The sequence below is a fragment of the Etheostoma spectabile genome, chromosome 15, assembly GCF_008692095.1.
Source record: "Etheostoma spectabile isolate EspeVRDwgs_2016 chromosome 15, UIUC_Espe_1.0, whole genome shotgun sequence".
NCBI classification, from domain to species: Eukaryota; Metazoa; Chordata; class Actinopteri; order Perciformes; family Percidae; genus Etheostoma; species Etheostoma spectabile.
The window spans coordinates 19,784,354-19,796,853 of NC_045747.1; positions in this window are offsets into that span (position 1 = coordinate 19,784,354).

Below are 12,500 nucleotides of genomic sequence, written 5' to 3' on the forward strand. Positions count from 1 at the left end.
AAAGGTCACTCTGTCGAGTCCTTGGGCCCCGTCTGGCACCCAGCGCAATCGACTTTGTACACCGACAAATGTATCATTCCTGTCTTGCACCCGATGCACAGCAGACTTTTCTACGGACCCTCCCTTGGGGTCAACTGACAACAACAAAAAACTAAACCGTGCGCACAGAATACATTCCCTCAGTTTTAGAAACGTGAGAAAAGTTAGAAAGATATTCAGAGATTTGAATTTCCTGGATCAATTACTCTATAGCAAAATCATATTAAATTACAAATGACGCATCTTTCCTAACGTAGAAAGGTAAACAACGAGCTACAAACTCGTTTTCATCAAAACGAGCCGTCCTCCAACCAGGTAGCAGCGTCCATAAACTACAACACCGACAGAAAAATCTCTCTTAATTTAATGATCAAATAAGGTAATGTCTCCGAACTTATTTTTCAATAGTAAGTGCTGTAGTACAACTAGCAGGAGACAAGTTATAATAGAGGTAAGTTTGAAGACACTACCTTATTTAATCATTAGATTAAGAGATATTTTTGTGTCAGTGTTGTGGTTTATAGACGGTCCCTAAGCCCCGCTGGTTGCTACTAGAGACCAATTGACCTTACTACGTTGGAAAAGATGAGTCATTTGTGATTTATTATAATTTTTGCTGTAGAGTAATTGATCCCGGAAGTCCAAATCTGTGAATCTTTCCTACTTTGCTTACGTTTATAAAACCGAGGGCCTGGGTTATGAATCCGTGCAGAGTTTATAAAACCGAGGGAACGGATTTGTATTCTGTGCGCACAATTTAGTTTTTTTTCTCAGCTGACCCCAGGGGGGCTCCTTACTTTTCCCTCCACAGACTCCCGTTGGTAAATCAGGGAATGAAGTTGCGCTCCCGGGGGTGGTTCAGCAAAAAGAGGAGGCGTGTCCCGGTGCAAATGTTCCCCAGTGCTATTTTTCAGTATCAGAAAACAATTCTGCCACAGACCAGGAAAAACCAGTCAATGGCGGGTTATTCAGATAGTATTTTAAGGGCGCATGCTTGGCCGTCATGTAGAGTGTGCACACCAAGCATACACTTGGCTTCTCTCATCTCACGGACCCAGCAGTTCCCATTTTTGCAAACCATACATGAATACAAGGAAAAATATGACCTTGTTTTACACAACATTTCCATGAGTTGGGGAGGCAGGAGCTCAGTCCGTAGGGAGTTGGGCTGGGAACCAGAGGGTCCCTGGATCAAGTCCCCGTCCGGACCAAAGGTTTGGTGGTGGACTGGTAGCTGGCGAGGTGCCAGTTCACCACCTGGGCACTGCCAAGGTGATCATGAGCAAGGCACCGAACCCCCACAATGCTAGGGGGGCACTTTCTATGGGCAGCCCCCTCACTCTGACATCTCTCCATTAGCACGTATACAGTGGTGCTCAAAGTTACATACAATGCTTAAGTTGACTAAAAAGAGGAAAAAAAAATCATGTTTTGGAAATTTATTTTAATACCTAAATTAAAAAATGAGGTAAAATCCAACCTTAAGGACACACAATTTCTTTGTGAATGAATAACGTATTGTAAATAAATAAATGTTCTTATTTAAAATACAGGGGTCATAAGTATACATACCCTATGTAAATTCCCATAGAGGCCGGCAGATTTTTATTATAAGGCCAGTATTTCCGGATTCAGGATATTATGCATCCTGATAAAGTTCCCTTGGCCTTTAGAATTAAATAGCCCCAATCCTCACATACTCTTCACCGCTTAGAGATAGGCATGGGATACTTCTATAATCATCTCTCAATGCAAATCAAACCAGGATTAGTCTAACTGAAATAAAAACATGCTATCTCTAACATGGTGAAGAGTATGTGATGATGTGGGGCTATTTTAATTCTAAAGGCCAAGGGAACTTTATCAGGATGCCTAATATCCTGAATCCAGGAAATAACTGGCCTTTAATAAAAATCTGCTGCCTCTATGGGAATTTAAACAGGGGTATGTATACTTATGACCCCCTGTATTTTAAATAAGAACATTATATTTACAATACGTTATTCATTAAAAAGAATGGTGTCCTTAAAGGTTTGATTTTACCTCATTTTTTAATTTAGGTATTTAAATAAATTTCCAAAACATGATTTTTTATTCCTCTTTTAGTCAAATTAGCATGTGTATGTAAACTTTGAGCCACCACTGTAGGTCCTGAGCACCTGTGTGTAATTCAGGACTGTGTGTAATAACAACAGAGTGTAAAGTGTAGTTTCCCCTTGTGGGATTATTAAAGTATAATAAAAACATCAAGGATGTGTCGATGACACATGACGGTGATGTGATGTTGAACTGCTTGTGCCGATGTCACTTAACCCAAATGCCCCAGCAGCAGCACGGGGGAGGAGAGACAGAAGAGCTGCATCGCCTATAGTGAGGTAATCTTGGTCTGATGTTACACTACATTGCAAAAATATCACCATGCATTCGTAACCTTGTGATTCAGGGAGAGTGAGCCCAAAACATTGGAAATTATGTTTTTGTGACATTTGTTTATTTACATTTTGTCAAAAAGAAAATAGCACACGTCAGTCTCCTCGGCTGTGAACCGCTCCTGGCGTGCGCATGGACCAAGTGTGCCTGCTTTTAAAGGGAATGTGAAATAACGCTCTGATTGGTTTACTCCACGTTAGGTCCAAACCACACCTAGGAGAAATGTAGCTACTTCAGACCAACACATTTTATATTTGTATCAGGCCCAAGAGTCATTTAACCCTTTAGTATAAGAGCAACAGTAACCAAGATCCGCCCACAAAGCTACTTTTGTTTGGCGTTTGATACTTGCGTTTCAGATCGTTAAAATAGGGACCCTTGTGTGTTGTTGGATTGGACCACTGAGTACCAAACTGGGGAATGAAGGCTGTACCCAGAGATGGGAAGAATCCATTGATGGTACCTAGAACGAGAGAAATATGAAACTCTCTTCACATGATCAGTAGGATGAGTGGTGCTTGCTGCCAGACGGACTCAGAGCAGTGCGGAGAGGGTGTGACCCAAAAGCCAATCGGAACAGTGACAGTTTTCAAATAAGCAAAGTGTCAGTTGGTCAAGCCCCCCCTCCTTAAAAGCTACTGACTCAGCTCAGTGTTGGACTGGCTCTAGTGGCTGTAATTCTGCACCAAGGCAGAATTTTGGGAGACTTCAGATATGGTTTTAGGGACCACTAAGGTCTATATAAAAGAGACTTCAGATAGCAGCACGCACTTGTCTGATTTTGCTGAAGCGACAAACAATCCCCTGGGCAGTAACTTAAGAAGAAACAATCAGCTTCCTCATGGTGAGCAGGAAACGGCAGACAGTGTGATCCCACAGACCTGTATCACTCCCCATTCTGTAATGAAGCACAACAAGGGACGTTTTAATATGACAAACTTCTTTAGCAAATGTACACAATAAAATAGTTAACATGGCAAACACTGTGGGCGGGGAGCATGCGTCAGTTTAACCCTTGTGTTGTCTTACTTTCGACCATGTACTTGATCGTCTGAAAATTAACACCTTTCTGATTGTTTTCGTCTCTTTAGCTAAGTTTGTCCCGTTTTTTTTCAGGTTTTCCTTTTTACGTTTAAGTTTTCTTTTGTTTTTCACTTTCAATGTATTATACTGCTACTAAACACCAACTTATAACCAGTTTTACATTTACTACATTTTGGAATTTGGTCAAATAAACTATGTATAGGAATATACCTAACTTAAATTAAAACAAGCAGAAATGAATGAATTATTAGCTCATAATTAAATGAAGGATAATTACAGAAGGGTATATGTCAACGTTCAGTCGGGTCTCTTCCAAAAGTCAAAGTAAAGATCCTATCTTTTGTTGTACTGCAGGCAAGCAAATGGTATTTTGGGGTTTATTGGTAATTTAGAAATCCTTATTTCTGATGTAAATATTTTGAAAAACGGGTAATTTGACCCGAAGACAAACACAAGGGTTAAAAGGGTGCACACGATGTAACACGGATAACGAAAACATACGTGTGAGTGTATGAGCGCTTTCCAGTATATACGATGTCTGGACTAAAACATTCAAGTCCCTTTTAATTCATCGTTAGACCTTGATTCGATAAAGGAAAAACTACCCCCCCAAAAAATTTAATGAAAAACAAAAGGAAGGGAATCTCTCCAGGACTGACAGTTTGGGCTCCAATTTACTATTATTATTTCCATCACAAATAATCTGCCAGATCATTTTCTAGATTAATCCATTAATTGTTTGGTCAATAAATGTCAGAAATAAAAGGGAAATGTCCATCTCTTTTTCAAAGTCCACGGTGATGTTTTAAATGTCTTGTTTTGTCCAAAACCCACAAAACATTCCGTTTAATATAATATTAAAAAAGCAGGAAATCTCCATATTGAGAGGCGGAAAACAGCATTTCATGCCATTTTGCGCATGACAAATTACTTTAATGATTTATCGATTAACCAATATACATACCAGTGATTCTTCTGTTGAATAGATAAGTGATTTGATTCAAATCACAAATTTATCTCAAAGGGCTTTGCATGCAATAGCCTAGAGTTGTGTGTACGTTACACAGATAAACGGAAATTACAGTAAAGACAACGGCAACAAAATTCTAACTAGATTTTGTGAACAAAGATAGATAGATACTTTTTCATCCCGAAGGAAACTTTAGCATCACAGTAGCATCATAACCATTACACAACAAACACATATCACACATACCTAAGAATAAAAAAATTCAATTAAAAAATCATTTCACAGAAATGCAATGGCCATGATAAGGTGAGATAATATTGTAGGACTGTGTGTAATGATGATAGTGCAAACTAAAAGTGAAAAGGTGAACAGCGCAGGGACTGAACAGTGGCAGCAGTCTGATAAATATTGACTATGACTATTAAAATTAAAAATAATAACCATAAACTCACGAACTGAACATTATGTAACAGGGAACAAGTTATAAATGAGATGTTATGACCATAATCCACGGTTATGCATGCGGGCTAATAAAGCCAATTAGAAAGTTGTACAACAGACAAGTGGGGGGGAGGGGGGGCGGTGAGAGAGGCAGGTTCATGCTGAAAGTCAATTTTCTCTCTCTCTCTCTCTCTCTCTCCTCTCCACCCCACCCCACCCCCCCCCCCCCCCCCCCCCCCCCCCCCCCCCCCTGAATGCCTGGGAACGAAGGACCTCCTCAACCTGTCGTTGCCCTGTCAGGAGTTGCCACTGACATGCGCCTCTGTTGGCTAATGTACTGCGTAGTGGTCAGTTTGTTCGCAGTAGCTGTTAGCGACTGCAGCTCAATGAGCCAAAGATATGTAGCTAGGCTTCTTTATTTGATTTATTTTAACTTTTATTTGTTAAATAATGTGAAAAAAAATACAAAAACAAAATAACAAACTAGTATAAAACTATCGTTGCTCTCAAGCCGCACGTCTCTCAACCACACACCAATCAGGCCCTGTCGTGCAGCTGTGTAGCTAGCTAGCTATCTCTCTGCATTGAGGCTCCAAACAACCAGCCAATACTCTGATAACAGCTAAATTAAATTATGTCTACACAATTAGTGGTAAACTTGCTCCAGATAATATTTTTGTAAAGTTTGTATGTTAAACGTCCCCTTACTGCTGGTTAGAGAACGACTCCACGGAAACCTTTAACGGGGTCACGTGAGGTGACCTCCGTGGAGGTGGATCATTAAAAACAATCAAGCTAGCAAGGTCACCGATATTAAAAGATCAAATGATACACGGTAATGAAATAGTTACAGAAACATATACTATGAGAGGCGGGAGCTTGAGAAAATACACGTTTATCAACAAAAACAAACTTTTATGAAGATAATTAACATGTTACCTACCGAGGAGACGAGTGACAGTAGACTGGTAAATGCATTTCGGGGTACACCCACTCAAGTTTGCAGAGGCCTGCAGGGGGCGCTCCTGGACAGACCAGTCCCAGAGGGGAAGAAAGACTAAATTAAATAGTAAAATAGTAAATTAGCAATGATACAACATATCATGACTAATAAATTAGTATAAAAGTGATCATGGCGATAAGTATCCTCAGCTCGCACACATACCATAATAAAGACATGGGTATGTGTAAAAAAGAAAAAATGAATGAGTCATTGCTATTCCCTTAAGCATGAAGCAGTTTCGCCGTATTTACCCTTAAACTGCTTCACAGTTTGAAAATTCATCTATTTCACAATCTGATAGCATACATATATTCTCTATAAGCTTGGATCAGCTCTCAAATTAATCTATTACAGTATTTAAACACAAGGCTCATGTTTTTATGTCTGCCATTCCACCAAATGGGAATTTTTAGATTATCTTTTATTTAAAAAAAATCCAACTTTTAGATCGCCACTTGAAGTAAAAAAAGAGTTATGTGGGTTTAAGGTGGTTCAGGCATCTTGTAAGGCGCCTCCCTATGGAGGTGTGCAATGCACATCCAGCAGGGAGGAGGCCTCGGGGAAGACCCAGGACTGGTGGAGGGATTATATCTCAACCTGGCCTGGGAGCGCCTGGGTTCCCCAGAAGGAGCTGGGTAAGTGGCTCGGAAATGGAAGATGGGGTCCCCTGTGGAGCTGCTCCCCTCCCGCGACCTGATACGGATAAGCCGACGAGATGGATGGATGGATGGTGGGTTTTAAACCAGAGCTGGGCGATATACGATATCATGATATGAGACTAGTATTTCTTAGATTTTGGATATTGCAATATTCATGTGGTTGTCTTTTCCAGGTTTTAAATGCTGTATTACAGTACAATGATGTGCATTTTATGAACTTACCAAACTGTTCTATTATTGCTTTTACCCACTTATTTACTATCTCCACATTACTGATGTCATTATCAAAAATCATCATGTGTAAATATTTTGTGAAAACACAAAGAGTCAACTCTCCAATATCGTATCAATATTGATATTGGTCAAAAAATATCGTGATATTTGATTTTCTCCATGTCGCCTAGCAATAGTTTAAACTATGTCTGGCTGTACAGCAAGTTGTAATGCTGGCGACACGGTAAGTCATGGAAGGCTGGGGGTAAAAATGCAGGTAATACAATCTAGAAAAGATGAAAAAGTTCTTTTATGGAGTTTGACTTGCTGGCACACACACTTTAAAACTCTGACAATAAATAAGGTTTTGTTTTCACTCTGACATGTTTCCATGAGACAAATGTTAACGCCAATAACTGGGCGGGCTGAGAGCCCTTCTCAAGCCTTAAAATCACACAGTTGTGAGCAAACATAATTACTCAGTCATGAATCCAAACATAGAAGAAGCCTTAAACTCTCCTCTCAGCAGTGGATTTGTCTTGTGGTGTTTGTCATATTGCAGCTCACGGTGCTGATTCAACAGACTGCCGTTTGAACTCACCTTTTCTAAAGGAACAGAGTCACCAGCACCCGACAACAACATTCACCTCCTCAGAATACTAAAAGTCATCTAGAACAACACTGCAATAATGTAATCAGTGATCATGCAGCTCTGAAAACTATGTCTCTGCTTCTCATGCCTTGGGCTCTTGTGTGTTTTCCAGGTAACTAGAGACAAAAAGGGAAATAAGAGTCCAGCGATGAGAGGCGTTTATGTATTCTGCACTCTGTCTGAGACTGCAGAACTAATGGGACGCGTGGCTGATTGCAGAGCAGATGATAAATGATTCCAAACATGCCGATAAAATTATCACACCATTTGTGATGTCCAAAATAGCCACAGCCAGTGCTATGTGGTAATAGACTGTTGTTGCTGGAGATTTAAGGCCATTTTGAAAATGTACAGCTGTGTTTGGACTGTCTTGGACTCTTGTAAAAAATAAAAACTTTTCGTCTCGATATTTTTTCACATTGCAGCCAAGTCAAAGCTCAAATCAGGGACAAGTCCTGCTGTGAGATCCACGTTCATGACTACCTCAATTTTGTAACATAGTAAAGTAATTCAAGGGAATAGTCAGTGTATTAGCTACAGTAGATGGTACGCGGTACAAGCCCAGTTGGGAGAAGCAGGCTGGAGTACAGAAGGAACGAAGCAGTTACTGTGTGGACGGGGGAAGCAGCTAAACTAATTTTACACACCTTAAAAAAAACAAACGTATCAGTTTAAGTGAATACATATTTGGAATATTTTCACTTTTACCTTGGTATCAGACAGCCCTTTCCAATGGGGACCTGAAGACGTTTTTTGCTCTCTTCTAAGCCCCGACTTCATTGAAATAGAATACAAAAAGTAACTTTACCTCGCAGAACACAGGAGTTACTGGTCTACCGCTGCCTCAATCGCTTAGTTTGTGTTATTGTTTGACTTTGGTGATCTAAAGGTGTTCGGTACTAACAAAACTAAGAAACAAAACTAACCAGCAACTCCTGTGTTCTGGGAGGTAAAATTACACAGATAACGGCTTCAGTTCCCTGTGGGAAACGCCTGTTGACAGCAGGTGGAGGGTAAAAATATTCTAATATAGCGCACATTAAATTGATACAGATTACTTGCCAGAGGGAAAGAAAGACTAAATTACAAAAAGTAAAATAGAATATGCATGATAACAACATGATAATAATTAGTAAGAAGTGATCATGGTGAGTAGGATCCTCAGCTCGCTACACCATGCCATAATAATAAGACAATGGGGTATGTGTAAAATACAGATTTACTTAGGGGGGAGTTTTCTTCAGGTGTTTAAAATACATTTAGCTGCTGCCCCCCCCGTCCGCAGCAGTACATTGCTCAGCGTCCGTGTTGGTTCTCCTGCCTGTTCTCCAAACTGGGGGGCGCGCCAACCTCCATCTACTGTAGCTAGTACACGACTAGGACAATTCCTCGTACAACCCACTTCAAAATCCCAAACTATCCCTTTAACGAAAATGACAGAAATATTCAGTCATTACTGCACATTTCTCAATAATGTGTCTGTAAATTCTCTGTTGGTCCTACAGTAACGCAACAATATGAACGCTACACGGTTCATGGGATATCACAAAGACTATGTAGTTAAGTAGATGTCTGTGTAACATGCGGATCCATCTTTTCAAGGAAAAGCTCAATTTGAAAGCTTTTTGGATCAAATGCCCTGCGTAGCTCCATTCCAGCATGGTGCACTTAACAACCGGCGCTTTTCAATGATATCAGTGAGCAATGAGCAAGTTTCACTGAAACCCCGTTCGTATGGCAACATGACCCGTAATTGGACAAAGAGAGATTACTGCCACAAGCCCTATAAGTGTGAGAACTGACTCTGAGCTGAACGAACTCATTTGTGGAACACTAAGGTAAATCTCTGTAGACTATATTAAATATTCACTATGCTCATGACCAGACCAATCTTCATTCATTTCACACAATTAAGGACTAATTCTGTGATCTGTGTGCTTGTAGTGTGACAAATTAATTACCTCTACCCCTCTTTGAAAAGTATACTGTATATACATATGAATTAACAGAGTGGGCATACAAAGAAAGCCAGGCAAAACAATCCAATTCCCAATTTTACCACGAAATACAGAACAAGATTGTATCTAGAGTAGGGGAGAGCTCATGAATATGGTTTCACTCTTGATTCCCTCAGCATATTAAAACATTGAAATGAGATAAAGTCAGAGGTACATCTCAGATTGCTGATGTGCAGTGTAGTCAGAATGTTAGCGAAAAGCCTCAGGCATTCACGTTGGGAGGTCTGTAAAGATGGAGTTAACGTCCCATTAAATGACGATTCATTTCTCTTGTGCTATCCTGAAAAGGGTGTTGAATTATTGCCATCGGTCTCATTAGCTGAGATGAACTACAAGAAAAACGATGTTGGCTGGGGATGACAAAACACAGCAGACCCACACGCACACCTGACCAACTGACAGAGCACAAAGGTCACTCTGTCGAGTCCTTGGGCCCCGTCTGGCACCCAGCGCAATCGACTTTGTACACCGACAAATCATTCCTGTCTTGCACCCGATGCACAGCAGACTTTCTACGGACCCTCCCTTGGGGTCAACTGACACAACAAAAAACTAAACCGTGCGCACAGAATACATTTCCTCAGTTTTAGAAACGTGAGAAAAGTTAGAAAGATATTCCGAGATTTGAATTTCCTGGATCAATTAATCTATAGCAAATCATATTAAATTACAAATGACGCATCTTTCCTAAAGTAGAAAGGTAAACAACGAGCTACAAACTCGTTTTCACAAAACGAGCCGTCCTCCAACCAGGTAGCAGCGTCCATAAACACAACACGACAAGAAAATCTCTCTTAATTTAATGATCAAATAAGGTAATGTCTCCGAACTTATTTTTCAATAGTAAGTGCTGTAGTACAACTAGCAGGAGAACAAGTTATAATAGAGGTAAGTTGAAGACACACCTTATTATCATTAGTTAAGAGATATTTTTGTGTCAGTGTTGTGGTTTATAGACGGTCCCTAAGCCCGCTGGTTGCTACTAGAGACCAATTGACCTTACTACGTTGGAAAAGATGAGTCATTTTTGATTTTATAATTTTGGTGTAGAGTAATTGATCCCGGAAGTCCAAATCTGTGAATTCTTCCTACTTTGCTTACGTTTATAAAACCGAGGGCCTGGGTTATGAATCCGTGCAGAGTTTATAAAACCGAGGGAACGGATTTGTATTCTGTCGCAAAATTTAGTTTTTTTTCTCAGCTGACCCAGGGGGGCTCCTTACTTTTCCCTCCACAGACTCCCGTTGGTAAATCAGGGAATGAAGTTGCGCTCCCGGGGTGGTTCAGCAAAAAAGAGGAGGCGTGTCCGGTGCAAATGTTCCCCAGTGCATTTTTCAGATCAGAAAACAATTCTGCCACAGAACAGGAAAAACCAGTCATGGGGGTTATTCAGATAGTATTTTAAGGGGCATGCTTGGCGTCATGAGTGTGACACCAAGCATACACTGGCTTCTCTCATCTCACGGACCAGCAGTTCCCATTTTGCAAACCATACATGATACAAGGAAAAATATGACCTTGTTTTACACACATTTCCATGAGTTGGGGAGGCAGGAGCTCAGTCGTAGGAGTTGGGCTGGGAACCAGAGGGTCCCTGGATCAAGTCCCGTCCGGACCAAAGGTTTGGTGGTGGACTGGTAGCTGGCGAGGTGCCAGTTCACCACTGGGCACTGCCAAGGTGATCATGAGCAAGGCACCGAACCCCCACAATGCTGGGGGCACCTTTCTATGGGCAGCCCCCTCACTCTGACATCTCTCCATTAGTGCACGTATACAGTGGTGCTCAAAGTTACATACATGCTTAAGTTGACTAAAAAGAGGAAAAAAAAATCATGTTTTGGAAATTTATTTTAATACCTAAATTAAAAAATGAGGTAAAATCCAACCTTAAGGACACCAATTTTCTTTGTGAATGAATAACGTATTGTAAATAAATAAATGTTCTTATTTAAAATACAGGGGTCATAAGTATACATCCCCTATGTAAATTCCCATAGAGGCAGGCAGATTTTTATTATAAGGCCAGATTTCCGGATTCAGGATATTATGCATCCTGATAAAGTTCCCTTGGCCTTAGAATTAAAATAGCCCCAATCCTACATACTCTTCACCGCTTAGAGATAGGCATGGGATACTTCTATAATCATCTCTCAATGCAAATCAAACCAGGATTAGTCTAACTGAAATAAAAACATGCTATCTCTAAGCATGGTGAAGAGTATGTGATGATGTGGGCTATTTTAATTCTAAAGGCCAAGGGAACTTTATCAGGATGCATAATATCCTGAACTCCAGGAAATAACTGGCCTTTAATAAAAATCTGCTGCCTCTATGGGAATTTAAAACAGGGGTATGTATACTTATGACCCCTGTATTTTAAATAAGAACATTATATTTACAATACGTTATTCATTCACAAAAGAATTGGTGTCCTTAAAGGTTGATTTTACCTCATTTTTTAATTTAGGTATTTAAATAAATTTCCAAAACATGATTTTTTATTCCTCTTTTAGTCAAATTAGCATGTGTATGTAAACTTTTGAGCACCACTGTAGGTCCTGAGCCACTGTGTGTAATTCAGGACTGTGTGTAATAACAACAGAGTGTAAAGTGTAGTTTCCCCTTGTGGGATTATTAAAGTATAATAAAACATCAGGATGTGTCGATGACACATGACGGTGATGTGATGTTGAACTGCTTGTGCCGATGTCACTTAACCCAAAATGCCCCAGCAGCAGCACGGGGGAGGAGAGACAGAAGGCTGCATCGCCTAAGTGAGGTATATCTTGGTCTGATGTTACACTACATTGCAAAAATATCCCCATGCATTCGTAACCTTGTGATTCAGGGAGAGTGAGCCCAAACATTGGAAATTATGTTTGTGACATTTGTTTATTTACATTTTGTCAAAAAGAAAATAGCACACGTCGTCTCTCGGCTGTGAACCGCTCCTGGCGTGCGCATGGACCAAGTGTGCCTGCTTTTAAAGGGAATGTGAAATACGCTCTGATGGTTTACTCCCGTTAGGTCC